This window comes from Myodes glareolus, chromosome 13 (assembly GCF_982192425.1).
Source record: "Myodes glareolus chromosome 13, mMyoGla1.1, whole genome shotgun sequence".
NCBI classification, from domain to species: Eukaryota; Metazoa; Chordata; class Mammalia; order Rodentia; family Cricetidae; genus Myodes; species Myodes glareolus.
In genome coordinates this window covers 47,449,404-47,461,946 of record NC_142038.1, presented here as the reverse complement: position 1 = coordinate 47,461,946, position 12,543 = coordinate 47,449,404, and the positions used below count along the sequence as shown (strand labels likewise).

The window sequence follows — 12,543 nt, the reverse complement described above, 5'->3', positions numbered from 1 at the left end:
GGGATGCATGCATGCAGGTGCAGGAAAAGACTTTTCCTTTCCTTCTGACCAGTCATATGTTTGACAGCGTAGATGGAACTGGCTGCTGTGGTGTCATGGAAACCTAGCCATGGAAACCTGATAGAAATATCAGGCTACGAAAGGAGAAGTGTTCAAGAAATCACCATGGACAGACTGTTGCCAAGAGCGTTGTTTGGAAAACCATGCTTACAAATCTGCAGCTTTGCTATGCTGAAAACTAACTGGGGATTCAGAAAATAGTGGCACATTGATCTTAGGGAACTGAATCGTTCAGATCGAAGGGCTGAGAGGCTGAAGCCGCCTGTGAACCTGATGCACCTCCAGCTCCACTCTCAACAAACCCCATCAGTTTTCGGTCACAAAAGTGTTCCCAGTCTACGTCTTATAATGTGTCCCTCTAAGCTATAACCTCCTATCTCCAAAAGTTTCTCTCAATACATTTTCATGGCAAGCTATTTTTTTTCCAAGCACTCACCTTGCTTTAATGTTCATTTGTGTCCTTCCTTCCTTCCTTCCTTCCTTCCTTCCTTCCTTCCTTCCTTCCTTCCTTCCTTCTTTTATTAACTCATTTACAGCTACATTCAATAAATGTTTACTGGGAGCCTGTTCTGGTCCAGATATTGTTCCAGTCACTGGTTATACAGTAGTGAAAAATGGCAGGCGTTCACTGTCATGGAGCAGACATTTGAATGGACACAGACAAGGGAATAAATAGCAATCAAGAACAGTGCCTACTGTCCGATGGGAAGACAGACATGCAATCTATTATCCCTCAGTGCCCTGAGCTAACATCACACAAATCAGACCAGGTCAGTGTCTGCTAAAAACCTCTCAATGGCTTCCTGAGGCAAGCAGAGTAAAATACAACTAACAAACATGACCTACCCACATCGACTCAAGGTGTTACTTTGGTTGGCACACATTATGTGAACAAACAGGGCATCAGATCTGCGTCTTGAGAATCAAGGGGATTCTTCAAAGAACGAGGACTTTCCCCAGTCCCTTCTTCTTTATCATCTCCAGTTTCCTTTGCACGAGTATTTTTTTTTCTCAAGTGCACTCCATATTTTTTAAAAGGCCAGTTTCCCTTTGATTACCAGACCATTTCCTGGGAAGCTGAACTTGACAAGCTATCTGACTTCAGCGCTCTCATCCATAAAGCGGGGATGGCTGTGTTTTCCCTCCGCCACCTGACTCAAAGGACCTGATTCCCTGCTCCCAAATGAACATTTAATTCCTTCTTCCCTTTAAGCAAACAGACACGCTTCCTCCTTGATTGCAGATGAACTTACTGACAGCAGAATGAGAGAAGTCCCTGAAATAAGAGCATGGTTCTTCAGTTCGCAGCAAGATAACAGCGGAGGCACGAAACTTCTACCGCCTGGGAGACTGGTAACCTGTCACAGCATCTCAGCCGACACCAAAGTCTTCTCTTCAGCAGGTATTTTTGTGCATTTAACCTTCACTGGGCTGGTGATTACGCAACATGTTTGTTCCCTAAGCACACATTGTTCTCACAGGGACAGGACCATCGCTAAAAATCCCGCTCACAGCCTTCCTATTCATAAGTACCAGGCAATGTCACAGAAAGACCTTCCTGGCTGAGGCGCTGACCAGTTCCTGAGGTGAGGATTCACCTCTATTCCTGTCCTGTTCTGTGAGGTAGAGGCTATGGGACGTCATCCTTCAGTCTTCCTGCGGGTGCTGCCCTACAGCACAGCTGTTCTGTAAAGGCTTCAGAGAGTAGTCACCATCTTCTGCTTGTCCGTGTGACAGGGAATCAAGTGATCTGGAGAGGGAGGGGAGAGGGAAAGAAGGGGGGCAGGGAGAGAAGAATTTCTAGCAATCGTGGATCATAAATAATACCAGGTAGTCCACTCTCTTTCTCATCCCAAGTAACAACATTTGATTGACATTGGGTTTTGACCTTTGAGATTTGTTTCTTTCATTATGTAGACATATTCATCAGTTAAGAACATAGATTATGAAATAGCATTTTCTGACTTATATTCTAACTGTGCCAATTATTAGCTATGGAGCTCAAAGGGAAATTACTCTTGGCTTGTTTGCCTCAGTTTCCTTGGCTAGAAAAAGTAGAACTCTTTCTGGAGAATTGCATTATCTAGCAAGACAATATGTGTAAAATATAGAATATGCTCAGTAAATAGTAGGGACCCGTGAATGTTACTTAGAGGTGCTAATTGTTCTTTGTCAACGTGATGTAAGCCAGGGTCCTCTGGGAAGAAGGAACCTCAGTTGAGAAAATGCCTCCACCAGAACGATCTGTCGGCAACTCTGTGTGGGCATTCTCTTGATTCATGATTGAAGTGAGAGGGCCCAGCCCACTGTGGGTGTGCAACTCCTGGGCAGGCGGTCCTGAATGGTATCAGAAAACAGGTTCAGTGGCCATAGTGAGCAACTCAGTAAGTGGCACTCCTCAGTGGTCTCTGCTTCAGTTTCTGCTTTCAGGTTCCTGCCTTGGATTCCCTTCATAATGAACTGTGATTGGGACACATAAGCCAAATAAACCCCTTCCTTGCCAAGTTGCTTTCATTCTTGGCACTCAAAACTAAACTAGGAAAGATATACATGTTGAAATGCAAACAGTCTGTGACTTGGGAAAGACAAGGGGATCTCTCTCACCGCTGATTCCCAGAGCACACAGCAGACACTCAATAAATGAAAGCAGAGATGATGAGCGTGGACCTTTCAGATCTAAATGCAGAGGATTATTTATTTACCTTTCTCTTGTTTTGGACAGGGTTTCACTGTGTAGCCATGGTTGTCCTAGAACTCTCTCTGTAGACCAGGCTGGTCTTGAACTCACAAAGATCTGCCTGCTTCTGCCTCATGAGTTCTGGGATTAAAGGTGTGCACCACCACCACCACCACCCACCCCAGCTACTTACTTAATTTTTTAAAAGTTTAAAAAGTATTTCTCGTTTCTGTATGTAGTGTATGTGTGTGGACCTATGCACACCATGGCACATTTGTGTAGATCAGAGGATGGCTTGCAAGAGTCTGTTCTCTCCTTCCACTGCGTGGGTTCCTTAAACAGTGAGCCATCTCTTTGAATCTTAGTGTTTTCTAGGAATATTGGTAAGATTTGCCTGGGCACTTGTTGACCTCTTAGTGGGAAGAGCAGGACCACAGTCTCATCCTGGGACACAGGAATGACAGAACCGCACATTCAGGCGTGTTAGTAGCTGGTGCCCTGGCTCTGCCTTGTTGGCTGTGTTGTCATGCACAGCTTTCTGAAGGCACTGAAGGCTGTTCCTGCATCTGGTGCCTGCTTCTCCGCCTAGGTGCCAAGAGGCTTCTGAGCTGGGGATATGGTGATGCTCCCCTGTCTCCAGAACCCAATTGGCTCTTGATTTCTGTAGGCTTAAGGGCCCTCTTGATGAAATGATAGAGATCTGTCACTCAGCACAGGCACCTAAAAACATTCTGGAAGATGTCCAAGAGATCCGGGGAATAACTCCATCCCATCTCCAGCCCTAAGCCAGGAAACATCTGAGCAGAGAAACAACTCCAAGTTCTTGATGGGGCACAAAAGCAAACACTGGTGTTTCTAGTCTTGGGGTCCTAGAAGAGTGCAGTCTCAAGGGGCTCAGAGAGGAAGTGTGAAGGGCAGTGGGACAGGTTGTGGCAGAACTCCCAAGGGCCTGTCTGAGGCCACACAGCACAGGGAGCCCTCACACATGGCTCTCAGTGAGGTCTGTTTTCCAGCATGGCTGAAAACCATGACATCACTCTTCCAGTTAGAGGAAACCTAGAGTGTGCCAACAGCAGTATTCCCTGAGATCCAAGTCAAACAAACCCACCCCTCTCCTATCCTGAGGAACGACACCCTGTGAGGAAAAGGCAATTCTCAGCGTCCTTCCTCAGGCCCTGAGAGCAGAGTGCCAACCTGAGGTGAATCTCTCTCACATCTCCTTTCCCTGTGTGTGTCTATCTTTCTTTCTTTCTTTCTTTCTTTCTTTCTTTCTTTCTGTCTGTCTGTCTGTCTGTCTGTCTGTCTGTCTGTCTGTCTCTCTCTCTCTCTCTCTCTCTCTCTCTGTCTGTCTGTCTGTCTTTCTTTCTTTCTTTTTTTTTTGACATTAACTGAATTCCTTTTTTTTTTTTTTTTCCCGTTTAACAGACCTGGGGCTGTAATTTCAGCCCTCAATTCCCTCCCTGTTGGAGCTCAGAAATTGCTGATTCTCAGACCCTCCGTATATAAAGTGGGACCATGACAGGCCGATTTTAATGGGAAAAAGGAGACTTAGAAGAACGTATTCTTGTGCTTAGAGCGGTGCTCTATCCACGTCACAAATTCAGGAGACTTTCTCTCTTGTTATCACCGTGAAGATGGCAAGCCATTATGGATGGTCTGTAACCTTTTCCCTAAATACTGCTTTTTAGTAAAATAAAAAAGCAGAAATTATTTGAGATTATAAAAAAGCAGAAATTATTTGAGATTAAAAAACCCACACTGAAAAAAATGGGGTAATGAATACCCCCACCCACCCCGTGACTATGTCTGTGTGTTGTGAAGCGGGCAGCTCTCTGAAGCCTCTTGTGCCCTCTCTAGTCACTGCTCCTACAATTTTGAGTACCATCACTATACAGGCCTGAGCTCTAAGGGAGATCATTGCTTCAACCATTGCCTAAACGAAGCTAGACTATTGCTAGCCACCCAGATCAATCCCCAGTCCACCCAAAGGTAACGGCTCTTTCCATTTCCTATAAGAAACGGATGTTTTGTATTTCTGTAAGTGACATTGTGCAGATCATATAGCGTGTGCGATTCTGTGGCTGGATTGTGTAATTCAGCCACATGCTCGTGAGATTCCTCCATGGTATCATGTGTAGCAGGTGTCCATTTTGTTTTCACATTACAGTGTGCTGTTGTGCTGTGTGAATGTTCAGTGAGATAGGCTTCCTGCTCACAAGCAGTTGTGCATCTGCTGCATTTCTCTGTTGCAAATAATGCATGGAGGGCAGTTTTTTACACAACTTTGGATGTGCACATGTACCAGTTTCTGGTTTTATATTTTAAAGATGAAATGGGCTATACCACGAGACTCACACACAATTAAATTTAGTAAATGATACCACAATTTCAATATTATATGAATCTTCTCCATGACAGCAGTTTAGGAGAGCTCTGGCTGTTCTGCATTCTCACCAAAATATATGATTACGGGGCTTCTGTAAGGCAGCCGTTGCAGCAGTGTGTTTCTTACCCCACTGTACCTTTGTTTACATTTCTTGCTTCAGATGGGAGTCTCTCCCACATCTCCTTTAGACAAACGTCTGCTTGTCACTTGGTCTGTTTTTCTGTTGTATTTCCTGTCTTTTTCTTATTGATCAATGTGAACTTTAGGAGATATATTGTGGATATACACCCTATGTTATATATAAGTAAGCACACACTTCCCATGTCACATAAATGCATGCACACACATCCCATGTTACATATAGGCATGCACACACATCCCATGTTACATATAGGTATGCACACAATCACATGTTACATATAGGCATGCATTCACACAATCACATGTTACATATAGGTATGCACGCAATCACATGTTACATATAGGCATGCATGCACATCACATGTTACATATAGGTATGCACACACATCCCAAAAATGTTGCATATATGCATGCACACACATCCCATGTTGCATATAGGTATGCAGACACCTCCTTGTTCCATATAGGTGAGCAATGCATCTTACGTTACATATGCACATGCTTCTACTCTATGGTTTTTCTTCCCATTTTCTTATGATATCTTTGGACCTCAGAAGTTTTAGATTTTAGTATTCATTTTCTAAAAGTTTTTCTTATGGATGATATTTTAAATGCTCTGCTTAAGGAATTATTATTAACCGAGTGTGGTGGCAGTATTTGCCTGAGTTGTCTCCTAAAAGTTTAGTTTTCCCTTTTCACATCAGAATTTGATGTTTTTGAGTGGCAGGAGGTAGAGGTCATGAGTCTCTTTGACCATGTGAGGATCTCATGGGCTCAACACTATTAGTTGCAAAGGCCAATATTTCTCCATTGCTGAGTACGAACACTATTGGCAGAGCGTCTGTTAGCCATGTACCTGGTCTCCTTTAGTCCATTTGGTTTATTTGTCTCTTGGAATGCCATCATGATTCTTTCTTAATCCCTGTAACTTTGTGATACATTAAAGGATTTGGCAATGTGAGTCTTCCTGCTTTCATTTTGTTCAAGGATATATTTACTGATGACTTGCCAATTTTACACACCTCACCCAATCCCTACTGAGATTTTGATTCAGATTACAGCCTAATTTGGGAAGAAAAATGTTGTTTTTAAACAGAAATCATGGTAGAGTCCTTCACTCCCCCCCCCCAACTTCCTTACATTCTCTCAGTATCTCAGTGGAGATGCCTGGGCCTTGTTCACTAGTGTCACCCTTGGGTTCACTATGCCTGCTTCAGATTATCAGTTTAGAAAATGCCCATTTTTTAAGTCTTTGAATATTGCTAAATTAAGTTATATAAAGTTCATTTTCAATCTAAAAAATAAACATGAGCCAGGTATAGTAGTACGCACCTTTAATCCTAGCATTTGGGAGGAAGAGGCAGGTGGATCTCTGTGAGTTCAAGGACAGCTTGTTAAACATAATGAATCCAAGGACATTCAGAGCTACATGGTGAGACCCAGTCTCAAAAAAATAGACATGCTTCCATCACAAAAATTAAATAAAGAAACAAATTTCTTTTTAACAATTTCATTTTGTGATTTTGTGATTATGTTGGCTAAAAAGGTTTAGGTTTCCCCAAGCATCACCAACTTCCCGTTGACAAGAAAATTCACTTTCGACATATACACTCCAATTTCTTATAGTGAGAGATTTTTTCTTTTCTTTTTTATCAAGTGAGGGAAGGAACTTATCTCCAAGGGCAGAAGGACTGAAAAAATAATTACAAGTTTGCACAGGAATGAGCAGGAACCCTTTTAGACAGCAGTGATCTCATGTGATTTACGACAGGTAACTCTTTCCCCAAATGTAGTTAGACATTGCATTCAGTAGACTCACCAATATCACCCAAGATCCTACTATTTAGAAGAGAGTTGGTGAATGCTTGATACATGGATCCCATGGCCACCTCCTGCCAACAGGACAGACAGGACTAATCAATTATGCCATTCTCGATTGTGAAACTCAGAAACTCACTACTGACTGGTTAGATTTATCATATAAATAGGAACCTACTGTATCCCTAGAATTTCTGGCTGTATTTATCTCCACTACCTCCTCGGGGCTCCTAGACTTTACTCTTTCCAACACAATCATCTTATTTCTTCCCCTCTGAATTGTCTCAGAACTGGGATTGAATTGGTGATGAACTGATCATGGTAGGGATGAAGACACAAGACTACAAAGGCCTAGATGTTCTGCTTTCTGCTATCCCAGAGATTTTCTCCTTAGGAAAGAACTTCCTGGGAGACTCAATTACAGATTGCAGGTTTGTTGGTTTGTTGACAGAGGTTTCTGTCCCGCCCAGTCCCACAGATGTTCAGTCCCACAGAAACACACAGAGACTTACATTAATTATAAACTGGTTGTCCTATTAGCTCAGGCTTATTATTAACTCTTATATCTTACATTAACCCATAATTCTTGTCTCTGTTAGCCACGTGGCTTGGTACTTTTTATCAGTGAGACATTCTCATCTTGCTCCCTCTGTGTCTGGATGATAACTGCAGACTGAGCTCTATTATGGCCACCCTGCCCCTACTTCCTGCCTGGCTACTGGCCACTCAGAATTTTATTAAACCAATACAAGTGACAAATCTTTAGAGGGTACAAGACCATTATTCCACAGTAATGGTTCTGAGCAGAGGTTAAGGTCTCCATGCTTTCAGGGTTTTTTTTTTTTTGCCTCAGAACATCATCTTCACCTTGAGAAAGAAGAGAGCAGCAATTTCCTCTCAGTATGCAAATAAACCATTTACTAACCTGAAATAGGGCCTTTTAGGAAGTCAAAAAAATCTTAAATTCCTGCCATAGACTGGAATAATACATTTTAAGAGATATCTTTGTCTAGACTTCAATTTCTTAAATTAATATGAGAATTGCTAGAAGGGAAACCAACAAAGATAAAATATTTTTTAGAGTCAAATGTGGAGTAAGTCTGAGGTGTTCCCGGCAATGTACCCTGTGACATCACTGCAGCCTAGACTCTGAACACAGACCATGAACACTATATGTGTGTCCCCATACTGTCTGAAATGCCTTAGATAAAACATTAGACTATCATATGTTAGGAATTGTCATATTTTTATTGTATATACTAGGCTTTCTGTTTTTGTAGAAACAATAATTTAATTATGGAAAAAGAACTTTTGATATTTTCCTACTATTATTGTAAATATCCAATTAATATATTAGTATAGGATTGTATTGTGTTAAAAATGCTCCTTGAAGTGCTGGGTTTGTGGATCAGCGGGCAAGGTCCTACTCTCTAAGCATGGGGGCCTGGACTTGCACCTCCAGCCCCTATGTAAAGCTGGGCATGGCAATACAAGTCTGTAGCCCTAGTGCTATGGGAGGAGATGTGTGGATCCTGGTGCTCGTTGGGAGTCAGTCTGAGAGGGTGAGCTGCAGGTGCAATGAGAGATGCTACAATAGAGAAAGACAATCAGTGTCAACTTCTGGTTTCCTGTCCGTCTGTCTGTCTGTATCTGCGTCTCCTTTTCACAAATGTGCCAACATAATGCTTAAGTTGCCGACTGAATACCATAACAAATAATTATATGACTTTTGACTCGGGAGTAAGATAAACCTCCCAACAATTTCTGAAATAGCCTCCAACATTCTTCTGCCATTTTGTACTGCATGTTCCTATAAAAAGGTAGTGAATTGGTGAATATAAAGTCAAAATGCAGACAAATTCTGAGAACTGTAGACAATGTCTGTGTCAAATACTCAACCCAGATTTAATTCTTTACTTAAAAATAGATAAAATGTCTTATTTCATTAGAACACAAATTTTCTTTCTTAACAAATAACTATCTTAAGATAAATGTCTTAATTATTTGCTACCAATGAATGAATGTTTGACTTGTATTCCTATTTTATAAACCTGAGTTTATGTTAAAATTTCTCAGGCAAAAAGATGCCATGAGTGGAGAAAATCTTTAGAAGCCTTAGTCTAGAGTGTCAAAAATCTTTTAAATTCTTTTGCTCCTCCTCAGAGGTCAGAATTACTGGATTCCATTCATAAAGTATGTGTTACTTTCTGTTGAATCGTTTAGTTTGGAGCGAATGCTGATAAACTCTTAAATGTGCAGTCTCCTTTCTCTGAACTTCCTATTCACCTCCACCCTCTTCCGTCAACACTGACGATAGCATTAGATACCATGGCAGGGCCGAGGTATTTATATTATATTATACCTTATCACCTTTCCTTATCAAGGGTTCCTAGACTGAGCACACTCTAACCCCAGGGTCAGAGGCTGGCCATTTTGCTCAACAGCAGGTTGAGAGAAAACTTGGCCTTTGACAGATCTCGGGGTCTCCCCTTTGAGAAAGCCTTGGGGGAGGAGAAGAAGAAGAGTGAGGTGCAGGCTGGGCATTTTTGTTGTGATTTATTGCAGATGGGGTGGAGAGTGGGTTGCGGATGTTCCCTGGGTGTCTCAGCCTACCTCACACCTGCTAGCTGCCTCACCTCATCTTCATGACACGCCTGTAACATTGATCTGTCCACCCGTGATTCACAGTGTCCAAAGGTGTGTCTGCCTTGTCTAAGATTCTGCTGCTAGGGGGGCCTGGACCTGAAGAGCTGCTAACCTGAGCTCAACATATCTTGGTGTGGGAGAATTATCTGTATTCTGTCAAGCATGTATTTTAATAAAACGCTGATTGGCCAGGTAGGAAGTATAGGCGGGTCAACCAGACAGGAAGTAGAGGCGGGGCAATGAGAATAGGATAAGGCTAGGGAGGAGAAAGCTCCCTCAGCCACTCCTGTGCAGACCACTGAAGAGGCAGCATGTAACTTGCCCAGCTGAGAAAGGTACGGAGCCATGTGGCTAATGTAGATAAGGATAATGGGGTAACATAAGTTATAAGAGTTAACAAGAAGCCTGACCTAATGGGCCAATCAGCTTTATAACTTAAAGAGATCTCTGTGTGGTTGATTTTCTCTGGGACTTGCTGGCTGTGGGGTACTGTGCCAAACAGATACCCCAACAAGCTGGCCCTCGTTACAATATCTGACATCAATGTTCACGTTTCTTTGAAGACAATTTATGGAGTGTTTAAAGCTGAATTCTCAGAGGGTATAATTTCTTATGATAGTGTACTATGTTCTAATACATGCTATTTAATTTTATTTCTTCTTATTTGAGACATGATCTCATGTAGCCCAGGCTGGCCTTGGAATAATGATCCCCATGTTTCTTTCTCTCGGGTGCTGGAATGACAAATTATGCCACCTTAACTGGCTTTATATGTTATAACTTTAGGGCTTTGTTTGTTAGTATGATCATTCGATCTTTGTCCACCTGTAGTATGATTGGAGACAGAGTCAGGAGGACAAAAGTCAGTAAGAAGACAACACCGGAACCCGCGCCGCTCAGACTCATGTGTACCAGACTTTCCTTTGGAGTGGGGTGTCACAGACAGCCAGTGGGTCAGGAGTGAGACCAGAGAATCTGCACTTCTGACAGAATTCTAGGGGCTTCTTACGCACAACAAATGAAGAAACAGAAATGGGAAAGAAGGGGGTAGAAAAGTGGCTCAGTCAATCAAGGGCTTACAAGCATGAGAATTTGAGTTCAAAACCAGAAACCCACATACAAAGTGCCAAAGCGCATCTTAATCCCAGTACTAGGGAGGCTGAGAGAGGGAGACACTTGGAATTAGCCTACTCAGTGATGCCTGAGTCCCAGTGTGAGATCCTGTCTTTAAAAAGCAAGGTGAATGGATGAGGAGCAAGACCTTAGGTTAACCTCTGGCTCTACACATGCACAGGAGAGAGAGAGGGGGGGAGAGAGAGAGAGGAAGAGAGAGAGAGAGAGAGAGAGAGAGAGAGAGAGAGAGAGAGAGAGAGAGAGAATGGGGGCCAGGGCATAAAATTATATACATATGTACATACACCACACACACACACACACAGCCACACCCCACACACACAGTGGAAAATTCTTTCTCCTAAGTCCCGTATCCTGAGGTTTGGGGTCCATTCTTTTCTGTCTCTTACTCCTACCAGCATTTCTGATGATGTGCAGGTGCCTATGAATCCTAGAAGGGGTGAAAACATGGTTGAACCAAGGAAAGGCCATAAAGACCAAGAATGGAGAGGAACCCAGTGACCATCACAGCCCTCTGTTCCTTGCCAGCATCCACCTGGCCCTTTCCAGAGCAAGTCTGAACTCTGACTTGGCCCTGTTCGAAGAAGATGAAGCAGATTAGAACAGTAGTAGGCAGCTGGTCTTAGACTGCTCCAGGTAAGAGATGTGGGCAGCCTGGCAGTCCAGGGCTGGTTCAGACTAGGTTTGCCTTGGCCACACTCATACCTCTTTCTATGTTGATATTAACCCATGACAGGCCAAAGTTTTCCTATCAGACCTCTTCCCATGGATTATACCCTCATGATACAACAAATTACAAAACAGAAGAAAAACTGCAAGGGAACTCGTTGGTAGAATTGTAATCTCACCTGGAGAAAATGGACCAAAGAAGACTGTACAGTTTGCTATCTGCTGTTGAATTCAGGACTTCCGGCTTGGAATTTAGTTTGAAGTCAATGGGGAAAAGCATTTTCCTCCTAACAGATTCTCCTGAGGCAAAGAACTATGTCAACAAGTCTAAGAATAAAAGCTTTGCAGTTATTGGCCTCATCAGTGGTGTTTGTTTTCTCTCTACCTTCCTGTGTTGCCTTAGGTGAAAATAATGGTGATTAATCCCAGGCATCACTGGATTTTACTGAGCAACTCCCAAGGAGCCTGGTTTCTGACTGCGATGGAGAAATGCTGATTGATGCTTTTAGTCATTCAGAAATGGGGCATGGTACTAATTTATATCTATCAAGCTTTTACTGAACATTTGCTATGTTTAAGACAGTTAGGAGCTAGTGGTAGCAGAGGCGAGAAGAACATTCCACCCAAAGTGTTAAGACCTAACTTTAGGTCTTAGCTTCACTATTTCCTAGCTGTGTGCCATTTTACTGTTCAGAGACTCATTTCCACCTGCAAAATGGTACACATTCACCACACAGGACTGCTGCAAAGGGGCACTGAAAATCAGGGCACATACCAAAACAAGGTGACATCATAGTGTTGAGTCACCTTCCTTTGTCCTTATCAGCAGACATTACCCTGTGGCCAGGTTAGCGTAGTGTTAATTTAATAGCTTTTGTGGAAGAAAGGAAAGCAAAGCAGTGAGGAGAGACAGTCTAATGAGAAGGTCCTTGGGACCCAGGATTCGCTTTCAGTTTGGAGCACAATTCCATGACAAAGAGATAAGGCATTAGGGCTTGCATGAAAGCTGTCC

At 42.7% G+C, this 12,543-nt stretch overlaps 1 long non-coding RNA gene across 4 annotated transcripts in view; it reads left to right on the top strand.

The window, feature by feature from the left end:
• The window catches only part of LOC125390577 (uncharacterized), a 69,455-nt gene extending 57,573 nt beyond the window's left edge, over positions 1–11,882 (top strand). For 2 of the 4 annotated variants that reach the window (XR_015005393.2, XR_007228798.3), the window contains 4 exons: positions 73–1,462; positions 1,542–1,646; positions 11,280–11,498; positions 11,599–11,882. This is a non-coding gene — a long non-coding RNA (uncharacterized LOC125390577). Of the gene's footprint in view, positions 1–72; positions 1,463–1,541; positions 1,647–11,260; positions 11,499–11,598 lie in introns of all 4 variants that reach the window. The other 2 variants (XR_015005392.2, XR_015005394.2) reach the window with 2 other exon arrangements.
• Positions 11,883–12,543: the final 661 nt, after the last annotated feature.